Raw genomic sequence first — 25,323 nt, 5'->3', positions numbered from 1 at the left:
GGCACCAGTGACTATGGGATGTTGTATACTCATGGATCTGGATCCATGTTGACTGGTTACTGTGATGCTGACTGGGCTGGAAGTGCTGATGATAGGAAAAGCACATCTGGGGGATGCTTCTTTTTAGGGAACAATCTGATTTCATGGTTTAGCAAGAAACAAAACTGTGTATCTCTGTCCACTGCTGAAGCTGAATACATAGCAGCTGGGAGTAGTTGTTCTCAACTGGTCAGGATGAAGCAGATGTTGTCTGAATACAATGTCACACAAGAAGTCATGACATTATACTGTGATAACCTGAGTGCCATAAATATTTCCAAAAATCTTATTCAACATAGCAGGACAAAGCACATTGACATTCGTCATCACTTCATCAGAGAACCCGTAAAAGAGAAGATCATAACTCTGGAGCATGTTACTACTGAAAAGCAATTAGCAGACATTTTCACTAAAGCTTTGGATGCCAATCAATTTGAATGGTTAAGGGGGAAGTTGGGGATCTATGTTCATGAGAACCTATAGCAAGCAAAGGAGTTTGTGGTTATCCTAGAGGATATTTTTGACTGGGTAAACGATGTTGTGGCAAGGACTAGACTGTGTGGCTGGAAGCTATTCTGATACTGATGTTTGAAAGATTGAAGTTTTTTAAATAAGGTCACCTTTGGTCAATTTTGACTAAAAAGGGGGAGAAGTGCTTGTTATGGAAGCTGTTGTGGAAGTTGGATGTGGCTGGACAGAAGGACAACTATTATTGAAAGAAGTGCACAGGTGCTACAACAGAATGTTGTTCTGTTTACAGATGTCAAACAGGATGTCTAATATGATGCACAGGTGTTGATGTTGAAGCAGATGTCAGTATGACATTCTGGCTGGTACAGGTATTGGAGTTCAGTAGCTGTTATGTTTGTTGTATGCACAGATTTAGGGGGAGAAGGAGTACCCTTGTGCATTGTGTATTTGTGTGTCTTACTAGTTGCATCCATAACTAGTAATTATGTTTGTTGCACAGATTTAGGGGGAGGAGAAGTACCCTTGTGTATGTGTGTATTACTAGTAGCCATAGCTAGTAATTGTTTTGCTTCTGCTGCTGATTAAACTACTGTTATGTTGTTTAACTGCTGATAGTTTACCTTGTGAACAAAAAGGACAGATATATGTTTTAGCCAAAATTTGCCAAAGGGGGAGTTTGTTGATTCTAAGTGTTGGCAACAATTTTGGTAAAACAAAGAGTGTTCACAAGATGTTATGTGTGATGTCTTAACATGAGATATCCTTTGTACCTGCTGGAGTTCAAGAACATGTGCTTGCAGGATTGTTTCAGAATGCCACATACAATGACAAGGCTTCTGATATTGGATGTACCTGCTGGAGCTTAAATGAAAGACATGTTCATGCAGGATTGTTTCAGATGACATACATAATGTCATGGCATCTGATATGGTTGTACCTGCTGGAATTTATAAAAGGAATTATTGGATTATGCAGGATTTTTCCAGGATGTCAGACCCGATGTCATGACATCCTGTACACAGAACATTCAGTATGAATGTCTGGTGTTTTGTGATTGCACAATTAATGGCAATCTTTGGATGATTGAAGATATGGCTAGCTGGCGCATTCAATCATGGATTACGACCAGATTTACTTATTTTCCAAGGCGATCTAAACAACTGTTATAAAAAGATTTGATTGGAAAATAGATTTAGGGTTTTCAAGATGTCCAAGCCCAGCTGGATGCTTCTATAAAAAGGGACTTAGAAAACCTGTTTGAACACACAACCAAGACTGAGCGAAATATAGAGAGAGAGAGAGCTAGGGTTTGTGTCTGTTTAGTCGTAAGACTTGTAGGTCATTCAAGTCATCCATTGATGATTGAATTGGACTGATTTGTGGTTGTAATTCGTCACTCTAAAGCTGTTAAGCAAGAGTGTGTGTCTTCTTGATCAAAGCTGTGAAGCAAGATCAAGAGTGTGTCTTCTTGATTGAAATTGTGAAGTAAAATCAAGAGTGTGTAATTGAAAAGTATTTTCTTTTCGCAAGGGATTGTTGTTTAAAATCACTGGTGTGTGGTTGTAAGGGAAGTGAGTGGGTTCTCATATCTAAGAGTGCTTAGGTAGAAGTTGCATGGGTAGAGATTAGGTGATAAAGACTGTAACTTGTTGAAGTGTACGGAGAGTCTTTGAACTAATTCTATTTTAGTGAATTTCCTTCATGGCTTGGTAGCCCCCAGACGTAGGTGAGTTGCACCGAACTAGGTTAACAATTGATTGTGTTATTCGCTTTACCATTATGTTTTTGTTTATCCATTGTGTATTACCAGATATTAGTGTCGTGACATTACCTTCGACATCTTATATCTGATACCAGAATTTCAAAATTTTAGGGTATTACAGTCATGACCTCTAACTTGTGTTCTTTGCCTATATTTTTACTGACCGGCCTCAGATAGGTGTGACTACTACATTAGTCCACTTACGATTGCTTAACATAGCGCTACATTGTCTTATGACAAGCTAAAATAACCTTACTAACTACTAACTTTAATTTGAGCTTTTAATTTCTTGCCATTTATTTTTTATGTCATTTATTTCTTGCTCATTATTCATATTGATTTTCACTTTGCTCATTTGAGCACATATTTTATGTTTATGTCATTTTTCTTTTTCTCATTTGAGTTCATTATTGTATATAAATATATTGCTATCTTGTTTTGTTTGTGTTTGTTTTGATGTGAACCAAATGCAAAAAGGAGAAAGGACTTAGAATTTGGATTTACCTATGCTTAAAGGAGTTCAAGAGCAACTAGGCCTCATGCCTTTAGAATGCAAAAATTGTTGAAGAGCAACTAGGCCTCATGCCCTTAGAATGCTAAAATTCCAAGTTGATCTCAAAGGACTTCTCCTCCAAACTTATTCTTTGTCCATTCCCTTTATTGTGTTGTGAACTTTTTGATGTTTGTTTTTATGTGATAGGGATCACACTTTGAGATTGTGAAAAGAGGACCATTATCATGAGTAGTCAAGTTAAGAGCCAAGCCAAGTGGAGATCCTAGGAGCTTGAATTCAATTTATTGATTGCTTGTTTGTTTGCTAAGTCCAAAGGAAAGTAGCATCTTGAGTCATCTCTATGACTCCAAGAAAAGGAACTCCAAGGGTTTTTATTTCCTCTCTTATCTTTGTATGCTTTAGGAATAGCCCTTCTCTTCTTCTCCCCACTCTAACCAAGCCAAAAATCATTTTCAAAACTTTGACTTTGTTTCAAATTAGAAACCTAGGCCTTAAGCCTTTGACTTTTCAAAACTATTTTCATAAATACTCATTGTGAATAAACTTTAATCCAAACTTTGACTTTATTTTTTAATAAGTCTAACTTGTAAATATAACTCATTTCAAGTTTTTTTGTGGTTCCAATGGCCACTTTGTTAAAACCTTTTCATAAACATTAGTCATAGGTTTGAGTTATCATAGTGGTTGATATAAATCTCACCTTATCCTTAGTGATTGGATTATAAGTCTTCCATGCTTATTATAGGGTTAACCCCTCACTAGCGTGTTGAAGACTTCCTCACATGGTGGATTGTTGGTTTAGTTTGAGTTTTATCCCTTTGATAACAAAAGACCTTAAGGCTTTTGATCAAATCAATTCACCAATCGTTAAGATTTTTACCCCGAACTACGAGGTTTTGATCCTCCTTTGTGATGGTACGTAGGCAATGGGTCCATTCATTCAAACAACAAAATTTGTAAAATATAATCTATTCTCTTCTCATCCCTCCAATCTTTTTGTATAAATCTTTTCACAAATACCAACCTACAACACATATTTGCAAAAAGGGTTCCCTTAGAGTACTAAGGATGTTTTGGGTGCGTAAAACTTTCCCATTTCATAACCAACCCCCTTACCTAGATCTCTGACATTTTTATTAGTTTTTTATTTGAAAAACTTCTTACTTGGCTTTTGTTCACTTTTTAGCCTTTCCTTTGGACAAATAAAAGTGTGGTGGCGACTCAAATTGTATGTTTACTTTTGGTTTAGTAAATAAGCCTAAAGGTAACAAAAACCCCGCTACAGAAAAGTGGCGACTCTGCTGGCGATGTATCTACTATCTCTAGTGGGTTTAGCCTACTTTTTGCTTGTATGTGTTGTATGTTTATATTTATTTGTGACATATTTTATGCAAATTTGGGATGAATGTATTGTTTATAATTTATGAATTATTTGATATATTAATTGCTTGTATGCTTGGTGGTTTCTTGTGAGATGAGTTCTACACCCGAACTCGAGTGCACTTATGATAGGAGAATGGCATAGTCTTGTTGACTTGTGTGGAGTTATTCCTTAACAAGTTAACTTGCAAGTCCATTCACTTGGTGGAGGTCTTATTGGGATCAATAATGTCACACGAGTAGTCGTGGTTAGGCATTACTCTTTCCAATATAAACCTTAGAAGCCAAGGACCTTAGATACCTAGCCCATCTTGGCCTATTTTTGGACGTAGTGCGAAGGTCGTTCAAGTGTAAGACTTGAGGCGATTGTTACGCGATACTACACTCATAAGAGTCCCTCTTGAGAATATTTTTGGAGGACGAGTAGTTGTTTTATTCGATAATATCCGAAAGATGAGATGATGACTATGGGAACCTTTTAGAAAATGATTGTCAGGTTTAACCATAGTACACTCTCGTTGGGTAGTTCTTAACCGAGACTCCATGCTCGTGACTTACAACAAACCCGTGATTCGCGGTCGATTCGTTCTCGTATATCCTCAATATCAATGGAACTTGGGTGTTGATAAGGTGTAAACCATAATCCACCAAAATGGATGATTGATATTGACGATGACTTGAGCCATCCCATGACCTTTGTGTGGTGTGAGTTGCTTGATCCTTGAGTGTGTTTGTTGCATCCATGCATTCATGCATTCATCCGCATTCATGTCATCAATAATAAAGATTTTACAAGGAACTTAAGAGGTCTATTTGCAAATTTTCAGACATGGATAAGCAAAGGAGGAATACGAAGAAGTACAGTTTTAGACAACCCGACTTGAAAGAGTTAAGGAGTTTGACATCTTATGTATTAGAGCCCTTGGAGTTCAAAGCTCGCCATGGGAAGCTTCTGTCTATTCTTTCTACTAAGGTGGATGAGGGTCTGATGAGTGTGTTGGTGCAGTTCTGTGATCCCCTGTATCGGTGCTTCACTTTTCCGGATTTCCAGCTTTTGCCTACATTGGAGGAGTATGCTTATCATGTGGGTATACCTATTCTGGACCAGTTTCCGTTCAGTGGTTTGGAGAAGATTCCATTTTCCCAAGAGATTGTTGACATGCTTCATGTGGATGTATCTGACATTGTTGCCAATATGACTACCAAAGGTGGAATTCAAGGTCTCCCATCTGATTTTCTGATTGCCAAAGCTACTTTGTTTGGGAAGGCCATGAGTAAGGAAGCTTTTGAAGCCATATTTGTACTCCTCATCTATGGGCTAATGTTATTTCCCAACATCGACAACTTCGTGGATGTGAACGCTATTAGGATTTTCTCTTCTCTTAATCTCGTTCCGACTCTGTTGGGTGACACTTATTTCTCTTTGCATATGAGGAATGCAAAGGGTGATGGTTCCCTTTGTGTGCTGTCTGCCTCTATTGTACAAGTGGTTTATTTCGCACTTGCCTCAGACGCTTGCCTTCAAGGAAAACAAGGGATGTCTACGGTGGTCCACGAGACTTATGTCTCTCACTAATGATGATATCTCTTGGTATAATCGTGTTTATGATGGCGTTCAGATTATTGATTCTTGTGGTGAGTTCTCTAATGTACCTCTTCTTGGTACATGTGGTGGAATTAACTGCAACCCTGCTTTGGCTCGTCGTCAGCTTGGGTTCCCCTTAAAGGATAAACCTAACAACATTTTGTTGGAAGGCTTATTCTTTCAAGAGGGTAAAGATCCCCAAAACTTGAAGGATAGGATGGTCCACGCCTGGCGCAAAGTTCATAGGAAAGGGAGGAATGAGCTTTGTCCGAAGAACTATGTTTCTTCGGAACCTTACACCGCTTGGATAAGGAAGAGAGCTCTTGAGTATCGCATGCCGTACGAGTATCCGAGACCTACCCGTATGATTATGGTTGGGCCTTCAACCCTCCCTAATCAAGGAGTAGAGGAGTTGAGAGACAAAGACTGTTCGCGTGCTTGGGTTCGTGAGCGTGAGGAGCTTCTTCAGCAGCTCAAGGATAAGGACGCAGTGATCGAGTTTCTAGAGCATCAGGTTATTGATGAGCCCGATGATGTGGTTACTTCTCTCCTTCCTTACTCATCTAGGTTTTGGAAGAAGAGATATGATCAGCTCGCTAAGGAGAAGGCCGACATGGAAGCAGCTTATGAGAGAGAGGTGAAGAGGCTTCGTGCGACGTATATTCCGATCTCGAAGGCTTTGGACGATTGCTTCTAGGGCTCCATAGGATGTTTATTCTCCTTTTCTCTTGTATTGTATTTGGTTACTGAGATTGTACTACTTCTTTGGTGTAAAAAGTTTCCAAATATTATATTGCTATGAGTATTCCACATATGTCTTAAAAGTTCAATATTTTCAAAAACATTTGCAAATGGATCTTTATAAAGTTCCTTCAATAAAAAAAACAAATCATATGCACGAGCATTCCATGCATCATATGCATAAGCAGGTTTTGGTTCCGAGCTCTGATACAGTGGTCTAACTCTTTGCTCTTTATTTATTTTGAAGACAAACAGATGCACCGGTATAACACCCGAGCAAATCATCAAAAGATCATGGAACACCTCGAGCAAGAGAACAGAGATCTGAAGGAAGAGATTGCCAGGCTGACTGCCATGATGGAGTCAGTCCTTGTTGCGCAGAGTCAAGCTTCTCCAACTCCTGCAGCTCCTCCCGCGAGGATAGTCATCTCTGAAGTGGTAACTTCAACAGTGCCTGCTGCCACCGCCCACTTCGCTCCTAGTATGCCTGCTGGATTCCCTTGGGGAATGCCATCTAACTTTGTACCAGAGGGTTTTGCTCCCACCTTTTCTTCTTTGCCGGCATCTAGCCCGGTCCTGTTTGTACCGCCACCTGTAGTGCATACCTTACCTCGGGTGGAAGACACCATTTATCATTCCGAGCCATCTGAGGGCCCGGACGTATATGAGAAAATGGATGAGATGAAGGATCAATTCCTTGAGCTACGCAAGGAACTGAAAACTTTGAGAGGTAAAGACCTTTTTGGGAAGAGTGCTGCTGATTTGTGCTTGGTGCCCAACGTAAAAATCCCATTTAAATTCAAATGCCTGACTTTGAGAAGTACAAGGGAAACACGTGTCCACTCAGCCATCTTGTAATGTATGCTCGCAAGATGTCAACCCAAACAGATAATGATCAACTGCTGATCCACTACTTTCAAGACAGCCTGACAGGTGTTGCACTCTGTTGGTATATGGGGCTAGACAGTGCAAGCATCCGCACTTTCAACGATCTTGGAGAGGCGTTTGTGAAACAATATAAATATAATGTGGACATGGCTCCAGACAGAGATCAGCTGAGGGAGATGTCCCAGAAATACAAAGAGACCTTCAAGGAGTATGCCCAGAGGTGGCGAGAATTGGCAGCTCAGATAGTGCCACCCTTGGAGGAGAAGGAGATGACAAAGATCTTCTTGAAGACTTTGAGCTCTTTCTACTATGAGCGCATGATTGCTATTGCTCCCTCGGACTTTACCGAAATGGTAAATATGGGGATGAGGCTAGAAGAGGGAGTCTGCGAAGGACGTCTGTCCCGTGAAGATAATTCGGCAAAGAAGTATGGAGGATTTGCCAGGAAGAAAGAAGGGGAGACTCATGTTGTTTCTTCCTATGTCAAGAGAAGACCCTCTATGAGGAGGAAAGAGGTCCGACCAACTATCAACCAACACCAGGTGGCTCATATAGCACCTGCTTTCAGAGAAGCTCAACAACCACAACAACAACATCGTCAACAACAACAGGCTTACCAACCTCGTAACAATAATAACACCAGCACCAACAACTATGAGAGGAAGAGGGTGACTTTTGACCTGATTCCCATGACCTATGATGAATTGTATCCTTCCTTAATTTATAGAAAGTTGATAACTCCACGAGATCCTCCTGCTGTGCCAGCCAATCCCCAATGGTGGTACAAGCTTAAACTTCACTATGTGTATCATTCCGGTGCGCCCGGACATGACATGGAGAATTGTTTTCCTTTGAAGACCAAGGTGCAAGACCTTGTAAGGAGTGGGATACTATTCTTTAAGGATGTAGGCCCAAATGTGAAGAAGAACCCATTGCCCGAGCATGGGAAGGCAGCTGTCAACATGGTTCAAGGGTGCCCTGGTAAATACAAAGTCCTTTATGTGAACGACATAAGGCAATCCTTGGTAGAGATGCATAAGTTGTTGTGTGAACACAATCATTATGGGCATGATCATGATAGGTGCCAAGTGTGCACTATCAATGAAAGAGGATGCCGCAAAATAAGGAAGGATATCCAAGAGATGCTAGATTAAGGGATGATTGAGATACTTCAAAATTGTAATGAGGATGAAGTTGATGTTATCACTCATGTATTCAAAAGTCCTGATCCTTTTGTCATTAAGTATGATGGCAACAAGAAGAAGGTGTCGCCAACTCTTGTGATTAAGCCAGCGAGCCCTATCCCGTATGTATCAGATAGAGCGGTTTCGTACTGTTATAATGCAGTTATGCTGGAAGATGGGAAGGAGGTTCTGTTGCCCTCAACCTCTTTTGTAAGCATATCCAATGTTAGTGGAGTGACCTGTAGTGGTCGTATTTTCTCGGCTCAGCCAAAATCCCATGAAGACGTCGTGAAAAGAGATGTTGCTAGTCCTGCCGGTCCCGTGGGGACTTCTTCTTCAAACAATTTTGTTCCTGTTGACCCTGTTGTTGTCAAATCTGTTAAAGCTCCTATCCTGGTTGGCCAGTTTGGCATGTTGAAAAAGGATGGTGATGAGATATTAGGGCTCATCAAGAGGAGTGAGTACAATGTTGTGGAACAGTTGCTTCAAACTCCATCAAAGATATCTATCCTATCTTTGCTGATGAATTCAGAGCCACGCCGTGAAGCTTTGCAAAGGGTGTTGGACGTGGCATATGTGGATCACGATGTCACGACTAAGCAGTTTGGTAGCATTGTTGCAAATATAACTGCCTGCAACAATTTGAGCTTCTGTGATGATGACCTTCCCGAGGAGGGAAAAGACCATAATTTGGCTTTACATATCTCCATGAATTGTAAAGATGATGCCCTGTCCAATGTGTTGGTGGACACAGGGTCATCACTTAATGTATTGCCAAAGTCCACTCTTGCTAAACTTTCATATCAGGGGCCTCCCATGAGGCAAAGTGGAGTGGTAGTGAAAGCTTTTGATGGATCGCGTAAAACCGTGATCGGTGAATTAGACCTTCTGATCAATATTGGACCTAGTGATTTCCATATCACTTTCCAGGTTATGGACATACATCGGTCATACAGCTGTTTGCTTGGTAGACCATGGATTCACGAGGCAGGCGCCGTGACATCCACCCTACACCAAAAGTTGAAGTTCGTTAAGAACAAAAAGTTGGTGGTGATAGGGGGAGAGAAGGCTCTCTTGGTCATCCATTTATCTTCCTTTTCCTACATTGATGCTGAGGATGAGGTTGGAACTCCGTTCTAAGCCTTATCTATTGTTGGGCCTTCTAGGAAAGGACTTTCTTCATTTGTCTCCTATAATGACGCAAAGTTGGCCATTGAGCATGGGGCAACTGATGGTTTAGGGAAAATGATAAAGTTGGAAGATAATAAGTCCCAGGTTGGTATAGGGTATTCTTCTGGTGTTTCCAATGATCTAGGGTTGTTCCAGAGTGGAGGTTTCATCCACACCGTTGAAGATCAGGAAGTTGCTGCAATCGTTGAAGAAGATGAATAGGAAGACCTTGTCAACTTTGTCATACCTGGAGGGATCTGCAATAATTGGGTCGTTGTTGATGTTCCAACGGTTATCCATAAGTCAACGTAATGTGTTCATTTTGTTTAAAAACCCTTCTCCCATGCCAAAAGGAGAAGTGAAGACATCGTTGGCATAATTGATTAATACAATTGTAAGACCCTAATTTTAACCCTAAGATCCCTCATGGCATCATATCATTGCACAAGTGCATTGCCTCAAGGATCATAGCATGTTTGGCTCCTTAACCCTAGGGTTGGGATTTGTGTGAGTGGTTTTGAGACCACCAAGCATGCTTGTATTGTATATTATTTCTTTTCTTATTTTGTTTACTAACCAAAAGAATAAAAATATGTCACTAACTCTTTTTGTTTTGAAGCTTAAGTGATCATGTGCTCCCATGCTCCTAGGAGGCTCCTAAGCACAATGCAATGGCTAGATGAAGATGAGAACAAGCATGGAAATGGTCCACAAAGCTCCTAATCATCATATATGTCTCCCAAGTATCTCAATTTGCCAATTTGATCAAGATAACCCAAAGGGCTTGAGGATTGTTTCCCAAGGAAACCCTAATTCAACTATGCTTTGACTATGCCTTGCTCTTGAAGCAACCTCAACCTATAATCAAATTTAATCAAGGTAAGTTATTTCATTCATTATTTTATGAATATATAAGCCTATGTGAGGCCCCTCAATCATTCATTCATCAAGATTTGAAGTTTGGCCTTGAGAAGTTGACCAGTCAAGTCACCTGACTAAGTTGAGGATCACTGAGACACAACTTGTGATGTGTTTGTCAAATGAAGATGATCCTCAGATAAAAAATGTTCTTAAGCAACATATGAACAACTTTCATATTTATCAAAAATCCATTTGAAACTTGGAAGGTCATCATTCATTTCAAAACATTATAGGTCATTTTGATTGAAACCCTAATTTTGGGTCAACTTCCTAAGGACCTAACTTCCTTATTTTTTTATGATTTTGAGGTGAGACCAAATGCATTGGAAATCTTGCGATTTCTACTTCAAATGTTATGTTGGACAAAATTTCATAATCCTAAAATAAATACATGTGATAATACAAAACATTATAGGTCACTTTGGACCTTAGTCATTGAATTTGAAAAATGTCCAAATTCAAGTGCCCATAACTTTCTCATGAAAAATCCAAATGATGCCAAATTTGATGTTGGAGGTTTTTCCATTTGAGGCTTGCATCATTGAAACAGAAGGGCTTGAAGATGCTTGCTTTTGGTAAAAAAATTCAAACGGAACCTAGACATGTTTTGTACCCAAACCTTCACAACCAGTTTTCATAAATTTCCAATTGCCAAATGAATTTTTGCCCAACATGACTTTTGTTCCTTATTTCAAGGGCTTTCCAACCATTACTCACATTAATTTTTTGGACTTTCCATTAGTGAGTTTCGAAGAGCGTCATGTTTATGTTCATTTTTACATTTCACTTTGTAACTTCATGTGCAAGCAAATGCCAAGCCAATTGCACGTCCAATTCACTTCCATATGAGTTCAGCATGGATTTGCATTCGTTCTTGGGCCTTACATGCGCCTGTACAGGCCCATGCAAGGAGGGTTCAAACTTCATGCACACGAGCCAAGCATTGCCTTGCATCACATTTCAGCTATAAATAGAAGCTCATTCTCATTCAAATGGTAACCAAGTGGAGATCTGAAGTGCTGCTGAATTGAAAACCAAACCCTCACTAAAGGAATTTCCAGTTTTATCTTTCAATTTCAAGCTTGAATTTCAACATCATTAGTTGATTTTCAAAGCTTAATTCCTTAACCTTGCATCATCATCACACTTCCAGATCAAAAGTAGATCAAGAGCTTGGACAATTCGTGTTGTTTGAAGCTCCTTTCAGAGGTAGAATCTCAATTTTCTTTGATTCAGATCTTGCAAAATGATGTGAATTTCTTTGGTTTGTGTTGTTTTCTGAAGTGCTCATGCATGAGGCGGCCAGTGGTGGTCTTAATTTTGCAAATCGTGCCATTTCAGTTCATGTACCATGATCTTCAAGCTCATGTTTCTCTCTAAATAGGAACTGTGAGGATGATCCATGGTTACAGGGGTGATGTACATCACCTCAGCTTCATTTTGATACCTTCCTTTTTCATTTTCATTAACATTTGATTTCCTGCGCGGGGTGGCCGCATCTAGTTAGATTGCCGGAGAAGATGGTGGTTTCCACCACCATCCCCACGTGGGAGCCTCAGGGCCCTTGGATCACATTGAAACGTTTTAATCCTAGCCATTGCCTGTATTGACTTCTTTTAAATCCAAGTGTTGCGCGCTTGACTCTCATGTACCGTGTGACCGCGCCTCTGAATCACATGATCATTGCCACGTCAATTAGTGGGATGATCAGATGGCGCTGGATTTTCCTGATTTTCTTATTTTTCCTTTTATTTTCAAAAATTCATAAATATTTTATTTGAAGTCACAAAAATATGAGACCAATGCCAAAAAAATTCTTGAAAAATCTAGTTTCATATTTTGATTTTTAATTATTTTTGTGACTTCATTAATATTTTTTGTGAATTATTTAATTTTTAATAGTTTTAATTCATTTTTAAATACTTTCTGATATTTGAAAAATCCAAAAATATTTTCCTAACACCTATGGATCATGATAAATCAATGGAAAATAGTCTCATCAATTTCTTATTTGATTTGAGATTTATTTGAGATTTTAATTCATGTTGTGTTATTTTTCATTGTTTTTAATTATTTTAAAATAGTTTCTAATTTCAAAAATTGTTGGAAAAATTTGTCAAAGTTTGTTTGACCATGTTAGACCTATGAGAATTTAATTGGACTTGTTGAAGTTGATTTGAATTGAATTTGAGGTTTGACCATATTTTGTTTATTTTATTTTGCATTTATTTTTAATTCAAAAAATACCAAAAAAATATGTTTGACTTGTTGACTTGTAATCTTCATTTCTCTTCTGTTTAGCATTGGTTGATGATGACTTTGTTCACATTTGATCAATTGTGTTTGATGCTTTATTTCTTTGTCCATCCATTTCATCTTCATCCCATTTCTTTTTTATTTTTTGTCAATGAGTTAATGTCTTATGGTTAGTCTTGACAAATAAGAGGTTTAACCTTCTTTGATCCAAACCAAACTCAACTTGATCCAGGATGAAGTGAGTTGTTTTGTGTCCAAGATAGGTTGCTTCTTGGTCAAGCAAAAATCTAAAGTCCATACAAGGCCTTTCTCTTTTCTTTTGGCATTGCAAGTTTTTGGAGCTTGGCTTACTAGTCATGATCTCTAACTTGTGTTTATTTGCCTATAGTTTTATTGACCGGCCTCAGATAGGTGTGACTACTACATTAGTCCACTTACGATTGCTTAACATAGCGCTAAATTGTCTTATGACAAACTAACATAACTTCACTAATTACTAACTTTAATTTGAGCATTTAATTTCTTGCCCTTTACTTTAATGCCATTTATTTCTTTCTCATTTATTCATATTGCTTTTCATTTTGCTCACTTGAGCACATATTTTATGTTTATGCCATTTTCCTTTTGCTGCCTTGTGGTTGTTTTGTCTTTGTTTGTGTGAACCCAATGCAAAAAGGAGAAATGACTTAGAATTAGGACATACCTATGCTTAAAGGAGTTCAAGAGAAACTAGGCCTCATGCATTTAGAATGCTAAACTTGTTGAAGAGCAACTAGGCCTCATGCCTTTAGAATGCTAAATCTCAAAGTTGACTTCAAAGGACTTCCTTTCCAAAACTTATTCTTTGTCCATTCTTCTTATTATGTTGTGAACTTTTTGATGTTTACTCTTGTATGATAGGGATTCCATCTTGAGATAGTAAAGAGGATCATTGTGTCATACCCCAAAATTTGCCCATTAATATTTCAAGACATTTTTCAGGGCACTCCGACTCATTTTTATGACACTGATCTCAAAGGAACAAAGGCCCAGCTCACGAATGGCCCAATCCAGAAAATGGCCCAAACTGGCCTGTTCGCTACGCGTTCGCTACACGCTCGCCTAGCGAACGTTCGCTACACGTTCGCTACACGCTCGCCTAGCGAACGTTCGCTACACGCTCGCCTAGCGAAGCTGACAGACAACAGAAAATTTCGGGCTTCATTCTGAGCCCATTAGGTCATGAAAAAGAGCATTATAAATACCAGCACTTCAGTAATGAAAAGGGGAGAACGAAAAAGGACGGAAACCCTGGCATAGAAACCCTAGCTCAGAGAAGTCGGAGTGAAGAAACCCTGAAGGCCGCCCCCTCCGCTCCGAAGCTACCGCCGCCCAACTCCAGCCGATACCAAAAGCGATCAGTCTCTCCAACATAGCAGCTTAGTTGCAAAGCAGGTTTGCGCATCACTATTGTTTTATGCTTTTAATCGGTAATCTCTATATACATAAAGCATCATGATTGAAGTTTCAAATACGTAATTTGATTTCACATGCGAATTTAAATATGCTTGAATATCATGAATGTTTGTCCATGCTGTTCCTGTAATCAAATGCCATAAAAGTTCAGGTTTTCGGAGGTCATGCTGCTGTCAAAATCCAAACCCGTGGCCGCTCGCTAGCACATCGCTAAGCGAGCCTGTAGCGAGCATTCGCTGAGCCTTCGCTAGGCGAAGCAGAGGCGAACGGGACAGTGGCTGCTTCATCTCTTTGTTGTTCTGTCTTATGTTTATCTAATCATGATTTATTATAGTTCTGCATCATTTGGCCTGAGTTCATGACTGTTATGTTTATTTTATGGTGCAATTGTCAAATCATACTTTATCTCAATGCTCTAACCCGTGTGTTAAATGGTGTAAAGGCTTACATATTCTCGAAGAAACGGCCGGCTAGGTATTCCACCTTACGTGTGGGATACCCTGATGGAGATTCATCCCGAATTATTCAATTGATTTTAATGTATTAATGTTATGGCGAAGACCCACACTAATGGCTTAATTGATCTTAATGTACTGATTTTAATATGGACCTAATTACCTACTTGATTACGGTTACCTAATTAATTGTAAAACTTTGCCTTTAAATAAGTGATCTTGGACCTCTCTTTGTTACCCTACGATTACGGTATTACGGTCATGTCCCGCGAATGTGGGGATATACTTAGCCAAGACCCTTCGATTAAATCATCATAAAACAAATCATAGTCCCTCGGATGTTGCCTTCGAATATATGATTTTGTCCCTCGATGACCCTTCGGTGTAGCCTACGGTTAAATGATGATAGTCCCTTCGAATGCTAAGGTATCCTTACAACTGTTGCCTTCAATGACCAATCGATGACCCTACGATGTCCCTTTACATCCAAAGGATAAAACTACTTACTTCTCAATAGTAAGGACAGTTTTACCCTCATAAGGATAGGAAATGCCCGGAAAGACCTCGGACAGGTATAACCCTTAATTGCTCATTCATAACCACTTTCAAAACAACTTTCAAAACTAAACAACTTCCCTTTTCAAAACACCTTTCAAAACCTCCATTAGAAAATCACCACTTGGCATACATTCGCACTAGAATCATTGTCGAGTTATATTTTTCTAAACTATTTTCAAAACTAAACGAGATAACCACTTTGTATACCTTCATTCAAGAATCATTACAAAGTTAAATTCTCCTTTCCAAAACATTTCCTACACATTTCCCAACCACTTTTTCAAACTAGAAAAACATAAATGATTGAGCGATTAAGAGCCCATGGATAACCATGGATACAAAGGGTGCTAATACCTTCCCTTTGTATAATGTACCTCCCGAACCTAAGAATCTAAATTAAGGTCTTTCCTGTTCTTTTCCACCTTTCCTTATTGGATAAAAGAAAAGTCGGTGGCGACTCTTGCTAACCGCGACATTGCGATTAAAAACACATTAAAGTCAGTTCACCGTATGACACATTGTCATGAGTAGCCAAGTTAAGAGAGACAAGCCAAATGGAGATCCTAGGAGCTTGAATCTATAATTGTGTGATTGCTTGTTGTTTGCTAAGTCCAAAGGAAAGGAGCATCTTGAATCATCTCTATGATTTCAAGAAGAGGAACTCCAAGGGTTTTATTTTCTCTCTTATCTTTGTATGCTTTAGGACTAGCCCTTCTCTTCTTCTCTCCACTCTAACCCAAGCCAAAAAATCTTTGCTCTAAACTTTGACATTGTTTTCAAATTAGAAACCTAGGCATTATGCCTTTGACTTTTCAAAATCTTTTCATCAATACTCATTGTGAATAAATCTTAATCCAACTTTGACTTCATTTTGTAAATAAATCTAACTTGTAAATACAACTCACTTCAAGTTGTTTTGTGGTTTCAATGGCCACCTTTGTTAAAACCTTTTCATAAACATTAGTCATAGGTTTGAGTTATCCTAGTGGTTGATATAAATCTCACCTCATCCTTAGTGATTGGCTTATAAGTCTTCCATACTTATTATAGGGTTAACCCCTCACTAGTATGTTGAAGCCTTCCTCACATGGTGGATTGTTGGTTTAGGTTGAGTTTTCTCCCGTTGATAACAAAAGACCTTAAGGCTTTTGGTCAAATCAATTCACCAATCTTTGAGATTTTTACCCCGAACTACGAGGTTTTGATCCTCCTTTGTGATGGTACGTAGGCAATGGGTTCATCCATTCAAACAACAAATTTGTAAACATAATCTATTCTCTTCTCATTCCTCCAATCTTTTGCATATATTTTTCACAAATACCAACCTACAACACTTGTTTGCAAAAAGAGGTTCCCTTAGAGTACTAAGGATGTTTTGGGTGCGTAAAACCTTCCCATTTCATAACCAACCCCCTTACCTAGATCTCTGACATTTTTATTAGTTTTTGATTTGATAAAACTTCTTACTTGGCTTTTGTTCGCTTTTTAGCCTTTCCTTTGGACAAATAAAAGTGTGGTGGCAACTCGAATTGTATGTCATTTATTGGAATGAAGTTCCAAATACTACTGTGATGCGCTTGGATAGACCAGCTCATGTGTTTACAATTGAGGAGTTGAAAGATGATAAGCCATGGTATTAGGATATCAAGTGCTTTCTCTAGAGTCAGATTTACCCGCCTGGGGCATCTGTTAAAGACAAGGAGACTTTGAGGAGATTATCTGGCAGTTTTTACCTTAATGGTGATGTGCTTTACAAGAGGAATTTTGACATGGCTTTGCTCAGATGCGTGGATAGACACGAAGCAGACTTGTTGATGACTGAAGTCCATGAGGGTTCATTTGGTACTCACTCCAATGGACATGTTATGGCTAAGAAGATTTTGAGAGCAGGCTACTATTGGCTGACAATGGAGTATGACTGCTGCAAGTATGTGAAGAAATGCCACAAGTGTCAGATTTATGCGGATAAGATTCATGTTCCCCCGACACTTCTGAATGTTATTTCCCCACCATGGCCTTTCTCCATGTGGGGAATTGACATGATTGGCATGATTGAACCAAAGGCGTCAAATAGTCACCATTTTATTCTCGTAGCCATTGATTACTTTACCAAGTGGGTTGAAGCGGCATCGTACACAAATGTGACCAGGCAGGTGGTTGTGAAGTTTATTATGAACCAACTCATATGCCGATATGGTGTGCCAGACAAGATCATTACTGATAATGGATCTAACTTGAACAATAAGATGATGAAAGAGCTGTGTAGCAAATTCAAGATTGCACATCATAATTCTTCTCCCAATAGACCCAAGATGAGTAGGGTTGTTGAAGCTGCTAACAAGAACATCAAGAAGATTATTCAGAATATGATTGTTACGGATAAAGATTGGCATGAGATGCTGCCATTTGCTTTGTATGGCTATCGTACATCCGTCCGCACTTCAACAGGGGTAACCCCTTTCTCTCTTGTTTATGGCATGGAGGTTGTGCTCCCCGTAGAGGTCGAGATCCCATCAATGAGAGTCTTGATGGAGGCCAAGTTGACTGAGACTGAATGGGTTTAGAGTCGTTATGACCAATTGAATTTGATTGAAGAGAAGAGATTAACTATCATGTGCCATGGTCAATTGTATCAACAGAGGATGAAGAAAACCTTTGATAAGAAGGTCAAGCCTCGTGTGTTCCGAGAAGGTGACCTCGTTCTCAAGAAAGTCTTGTCTTTCGCGCCCGATTCCAGGGGCATGTGGACTCCAAACTATGAAGGTCCATACGTTGTTAAGAAAGCCTTTTCAGGCGGTGCTTTGTTGCTTACAAATATGGATGGGGAGGATTTCACTCGTCTTGTGAATTTAGATGCAGTCAAGAAATACTTTGCCTAAAAATAAAAACAGAATAGCTCGCTAAGTTGAAAACCCAAAATGGCGGCTTAGGCAAAAATGAGGGTCTCGGTGGATTGAAGACCCGAAAGGGCGATCCAGGCAATAGTTAGAGACATAAAAATAATAATATATATAGCCCGCTAGATTGAGTACCTCACCCTGGGGCAATCTAGGCAAAAATTAGGGATTTGGCAAGTAACTGCATCCTGACAAGACTTTGTTCTACAACTGTCATCTGTCAAAGATTCTCGCTCAGTCATCATCAACTGAAGTTTCAAATATAGTGGATTCGGAGTTGGTGGTGAAACGGTCATTATGTTCAATGTAGTCCTTTTTCCATGTATATCACCAATTTCAAATTTGTAAAGATCCATGGGGTCTCACCATTTGCGGACTACCATTCTTTTAAATAAATTTGAGCCTTTATCCAATTCTTTGCACTCTTATTTGTTTCTGTTTAACAAATGTTTGCATATTTTAATTGATGAATATCATGGTTTTAAACAAATAAAATTTTCATAAATAAACTATTTTTAAACAAAATGAACATTCACAATGACCGAAAAGATAAGTGGAATGTCCTCGGTGCTTTCCCAAGGATAGTATGATCACCAAAGGGTAATACATTTGTTCATATTTTGGCATTCTTGTATCCTCTTCATCAGCTTTCAGGTTGTCTCCCCAACGAGCGCCAAAAGAATGATACATTCGCAATTTCCCAGAGTGTCTGGTACTAGCATTTGTGTTTTATCAATTATATGGTTGTTATCTCTTGAGTGGACTGACCTAAAATCCCTTATAGATTGATAAAAGTTGATATTGCTTTGAGTGGAGAATATTCCTTGCCTCATTATCATGAGTATCTACTCATGAGGAAGTTTGCATTTCCCCAGCATGAGTAGGAATCCCCAGCATGATTTGAGAGGAGTTATCCCCGGTATGTCGCTTGTGGACGATGGATCCATCTCCAATTTCCCCATCCAGGGTAGATCCCTCGAGGGCGTTTGCAGCTTTCCCCCAGTTGGGTTTCCATATCAGAGTTTGATGTCTGTATCTCCTCCGAGTCTGGAGATTTATTCTAGCATTGAGAGCTGGTGGTAAAGATGTTTATTTCCTTTCCTATTGGAGCAAAATGTTGTTTTCCCCCTTTTGCAGAGTTTCCTCTCCAACAGTTTGAAGGGAGTGTTTTGATTGATGTACATCTGGTTGGTGGTTGTTCCCCATAGAGTTTTACATCATTCCTTGATAAGCTTCCCCAATAGAGTTTCTTCTCCGGTGGATCTACTTGTTTCAACCACCTATCCCCGAGAGAGTTGATGAAAACTCCCTGGCAGATTTTCTGCATTTTTCTTATTTCAGAGATGATCCCCATCAGAGTTGAGTTCTCTGTTTGATTATCTTCCTTCGCTGCTCCTGAATATATCTTCTTTGTATCCTCAGCGAGTGTAGCTTTGGGATAGGGTTTGATATCCCTGATGATTTATTTTCATCCTGCTCGGGTTGTTCCCAAGTTGAGTTCTCCAGTAGGCCTCACCCTTCTTGTTGAGACGTTTCCCGAGTGTCTGCTCGTGATTCTTGGACTTGTCTGTGTTAGATATGTCTGTATGTCAGCATCAATCATACACAAATCATGCATATACATGCATAATCATAGCATTCAGATATTCATGATTGTATTCTTTGCCATATATCTTTGCTTGTTATCTTCTGCTATTGGTGAAATATTCTTCCCCAAGCAGATGTTTGTCTGATCTCTCCATATAGAGTCAGTCCCCTAAGCAGAAAGTGTCTATCTTTCCTTCTTTCTTCCTCACTGAGTTATGTCCTCGTGGATGATACTTGTTTTAGTTTCCTCTCTGGTTGTGTATCGGGATGGAGCTAATCCCTTGAGTTGTATCCTCATCGGATTGAGTCTTATTTGATTATGTCTTTCTAGTTTGTTCCTAGATTGGTTTCTTTTCTTGTTATCCCCTGCAGTTCCCTGTGGTCCAGTTGTTCAATTGCTCAGTGGCCAGTAATTATTCATCCTTTCCCCAGTGGATTTTTGTGGCCTCCTACCCAGTAACCGGTAGTTGTAAGTCCTATTTCTGTGGTTTTCTACCCAGTAACCAGTAGATGTAATCCCCTCTTTGTTGGTTATCTTTACCCAGTAACCGGTATCGATATTCCTTCATTTTGAGTATACCACCTAGTAACCGGTGATATATCTCTTGGATAATTGCTTTTGTCAAGAAATTTATCCCCAGCGAGTCATCTTTCATTTACCCTTGTTTGGTAATGATTGTTTCTCCTTCTGATTGGTCATCATTTTATACCCAGTAATTGGTATCCCGATGCCCTTTCTTTTCAGTCGATTTATCCTTTATTAACCCAGTAGTCGGTTGTGGATAATCTTCTATGCAAGTATGTTATCTACGTTTTACCCATATAACGGTAGTAGATAATATATCTCATGCGCTCTTCAGTCGAAGTCTTTTGCTTCCCCAGTCGAGTAAGATTCGTATTTCCTTGTGGAATCGAATGTCCATCCTGTAAGTTGAGTTTGTTTGTTTTCAACCCTCCTTTTGGATGATGAGTGTATTGGATATGTTCCCAATTCACGCCTGGTTGGTCACCTATTATATACCCAGTAACCGGTATCCCTGGTGTTCCTTCCTTCTGCTCCCTATTATGACTTTTTGTCCCCTGTGGAGTCAGATTTTTTTTTCCTGAGTTGAGATGTGCCTTTTGGGTCCTCCTCAGATGTTTCGAATGATTGATATCTCTCACCCTTATACCGGTCTTAGATATTCTTTCTCCCTGAGCGTGTTGTTCTCTCACCCAGTAACCGAAATTTTTATGACATGTCTCACTTTGAGTTTATTAGCCAGTGATCGGTAATATCTCGTTGTTTCTTCCTCAGCTGAGTCCTTTGTGGGCATCCTCGTCTGAGTCTGGACTTTTATCCGATGTATCCTTTTGGGGATAATGTTGTTGTATTGGCATATTCCCCAATACATGCATCCTTGCGTCAGCTCGAGTCCTTCCATCGATTTATTTTCGTGGAATCCCTTCGTGTCTCCCAGTAAGTTTTCAAGTCGTGCCCTGCTCACGCATTTTTACCTTATTTCCCCCCAGAGACTCTGTCTCCCTAGTGAGTGTGTTACTCCTATGGATTTTCAGTTTCTCCCGGTTTCTTTTTCTTTTTGGCAATTATTCACCATGAAGATTCTATTTTGCATGCATACATTTGCATCATGAGGTCTCTTAGGGACCAAAATTCGTCTCTTTGTTATTATTTAAGCTCATTCTATCTCGTCCAGACGAATATTTTAACCTTCATATCTCCGGCTAGAACGACCTTAAATAGGGGCATCTGTAAGACCCTAATTTTGACCCTAAGATCTCTCATGGCATCATGTTATTGCACAAGTGCATTGCCTCAAGGATCATAGCATGGTTGGCTCCTTAACCCTAGGGTTGGGATTTTTTTGGGGTGTTTTAAGACCACCAAGCATGCTTGTATTGTATATTATTGCTTTTCTTATTTGATTATTAACCAAAATCACAAAAATATGTCACTAACTCTTTTTCTTTTGAAGCTCAAGTGGTCATGTGCCCCAATGCTCCTAGGAGGCTCCTAAGCCCAATGCAATGGCTAGATGAAGACAAGAAAAAGCATGACAATTGTCCACAAAGATCCTAATCATCATATATGTCTCCCAAGTATCTCAATTTGCCAATTTTATCAAGATAACCCAAGGGGCTTGAGGATTGTTTCCCAAGGAAACCCTAATTTCACTATGCTTTGACTGTGCCTTGCCCATGAAGCAATCTCAACCTCTGATCAAATTCAATCAAGGGAGGTTCTTTCATTCATCATTTTATGCATATATCAACCTATTTGAGGCCCCTCAACCATTCATTCATCAAGATTGGAAGTTTGGCCTTGAAAAGTTGACCAGTCAAGTCATCTAACTAAACTCAGGTCCAATGAGATATAACTTTTGATGTATTTGTAAAATGAAGATAACCCCAAGATAAAACATGTTCGTAAGAACCATATTAACAACTTTAATGTTCATCAAAAATCCATTTCAAACTTGGAAGGTCATCATTCATTTCAAAACATTATAGGTCATTGTGACTGAAACCCTAATTTTGGGTCAACTTACCAAGGGCATAACTTCCTTAATTTTTAAGAATTTTAGGTTAGACCAAATGAATTGGAAATATTGAGGTGTATAATTAAAATGTTATGTTGGACAAAAATTCATAATCCTAAAATAAATACATTTTATAATACAAAACATTATAGGTCACCTTGGACCAAATTCATTGAAATTGAAAAATTACCCAACTTCAAATGTCCATAACTTTGTCATAGAAAATCCAAATGATGCAAACGTTGAGTCTAAATTTACTATCTTGAAAGGATATACAACTTTGATGTTGGAGGTTTTTCCATTTGAAGCTTGTATAATAAGGACATAGGGGTTTGATTAAGTTTGTTTTAGGTGAACTTTTTCAAAATGACTTGAATATGTTTTGTACTTGAATTTTCACAGCCGGTTTTGATCAATTTCCAAATGCCAAATTATTTTTTTCCCAACATGACTTTTATTCCTTATTTCAAGGAATTTCCAACCATTACTAATAATACTCCATGGGGTTTACCATTTGTGAGTTTCAAATCCATTTCCATTTATGTGCATTTTGGTATTTTATGATGAAACTTGGTTTGCAAGCATGTTCAGTCTAATGTACACGTCCAATTGCCCTTCACTTGATCTCATCATGTTTTTGCAACCATCATTGGGCCTCCCACACGCCTGTACAGGCCCATGCAATGCAAATTCAAATTGCCATGCACATGAACAAAGCGTGTGATATGATACCTTCAGCTATAAATAACCACTTCATGAGCTTCATTGAGGAACCTTTTGGAGATCTGAATTGCTGCAGAGTTGAAACCATATCCATACCAAAGGAATTATTCAAAAATTATTCTTACTTTCGAGCTTGAAATTCAACATCATTAGCTGAATTTTAAAGCCTAATTCCTTAGCCTTTCACTTTTACTATATCCATAGATCAAAGAGAAGCAAGGAACTTGGAGGATTCGTGGCCAGAAGTGCTTCAATTCAAAGGTTTATTCTCAAACTTTTTGGATCTAGAAGTCTTAATTCAATGTAGTATCCTTGTGTTTCTGTGGTTTTCTGAAGTCCTCACACTTGAGGCAAGCCATTAGTGCTTTCAATTCATCATTTCATGAACAAACAGTTTGAACACCATGATCTTCCCCTTCACATTCCTCTCAATATAGGAAGAGTGAGGGAGATCCATTGGTACAGTGATGATCTATATCACACGAGCTTCATTTCCATGGCCTTGTTTTTAATTTTCATTAAGATTTTATTTCCTGCAACTGGTGGCCAAAATTTGTTGTCCGGCCGGAGAAGATGGTGGTTTCCACCACCACCACCACGTGTGCATCCTCCTGGCCCTTGGATTTGGTTTCCACGTTCTAATCATGATCATCCATTGAGTTAATTCATTTGATTTTCAAAAATTCATTTGAAGTCAGAAAAATATGAGACCAATTCCAAAAAAAATCTTGAAAAATCTAGTTTCATATTATGATTTTTAATTATTTTTGTGACTTCATTTGATATTTTTTATGGATTATTTTATTTTTAGTGGTTTAATTCATTTTAAAATATTTTCTGACTTTTGAAAAATCCAAAAAATATTTTCATAGCATTTATGGATCATGATAAGTCAATGAAAAATAGTCTCAACAATTTCTTGACTGTTCTGAGATTATTTGAGATTTTAATTCATATTATGCTATTTTTAATTGTTTTCAATTGTTTTAAATACTTTCTGGTTTCAAAAATTTGTGAGAAAATTAGTCAAAGTTTGTTTGACCATGTTGAACCTATGCGAATTTAATTGGACCTGTTGAAGTTGATTTAAATTGAATTTGAGGTTCAACCTTATTTGTTTATTTTTTATTTGCATTTTATTTTAGTTCAAAAAATACCAAAAAAATACCATTGACTCTTTGACTTGTTATCTTCATTTCTCTTCTGTTTGTTGTTGATTGATGTTGATTTGATTCACATTTGATCAATTGAGTTTGTTGTTGACTTCTTATTCCCCTCCCTTTCATCTTCATCCCTTTCTTTCCATCAATGGCCAATGAGTTAAAGTCTTGAAGTTGGTCTTGACAAATGATAAGTTTAACCTTCTTTGATCCAAACCAAACTCAACTTGATCCATGATCAAGTGAGTTATTTTGTGTCTAAGATAGGTTGCTTCTTGGTCAAGCAAATAACTAAAAGTCAATACGAGGCCCTTCCCCTTTTGTTTGGCATGGCAAGTTTATGGAGCTTGGCTTACTAGTCATGACCTCTAACTTGTGTTCTTTGCCTATATTTTTATTGACCGGCCTCAGATAGGTGTGACTACTACATTAGTCCACTTACGATTGCTTAACATAGCGCTACATTGTCTTATGACAAGGTAATATAACCTTACTAACTACTAACTTTAATTTGAGCTTTTAATTTCTTGCCATTTATTTTTTATGTCATTTATTTCTTGCTCAATATTCATATTGATTTTAACTTTGCTCTTTTGAGCACATATTTTATGTTTATGTCATTTTTCTTTTGCTCATTTGAGCTCATTATTGTATATAAATATATTGCTATCTTGTTTTGTTTGTGTTTGTTTTTATGTGAACCAAATGCAAAAAGAAGAAAGGACTTAGAATTAGGATTTACCTATGCTTAAAGGAGTTCTAGAACAACTAGGCCTCATGCCTTTAGAATGCAAAAATTGTTGAAGAGCAACTAGGCCTCATGCCTTTAGGATGATAAAATTCAAAGTTGATCTTAAAGGACTTCTCCTCCAAACTTATTCTTTGCTCATTCCCTTTATTGTGTTGTGAACTTTTTGATGTTTGTTTTTAAGTGATAGGGATCCCACTTTGAGATTGTGAAAAGAGGACTGTTGTCATGAGTAGTCAAGTTAAGAGCCAAGCCAAGTGGAGATCCTAGGAGCTTGAATTCAACTTAT

Source organism: Lathyrus oleraceus, chromosome 7 (assembly GCF_024323335.1).
Source record: "Lathyrus oleraceus cultivar Zhongwan6 chromosome 7, CAAS_Psat_ZW6_1.0, whole genome shotgun sequence".
NCBI lineage: Eukaryota > Viridiplantae > Streptophyta > Magnoliopsida > Fabales > Fabaceae > Lathyrus > Lathyrus oleraceus.
The sequence above is the reverse complement of the archived record's forward strand: the minus strand, read 5'-3'. Positions refer to the sequence as shown.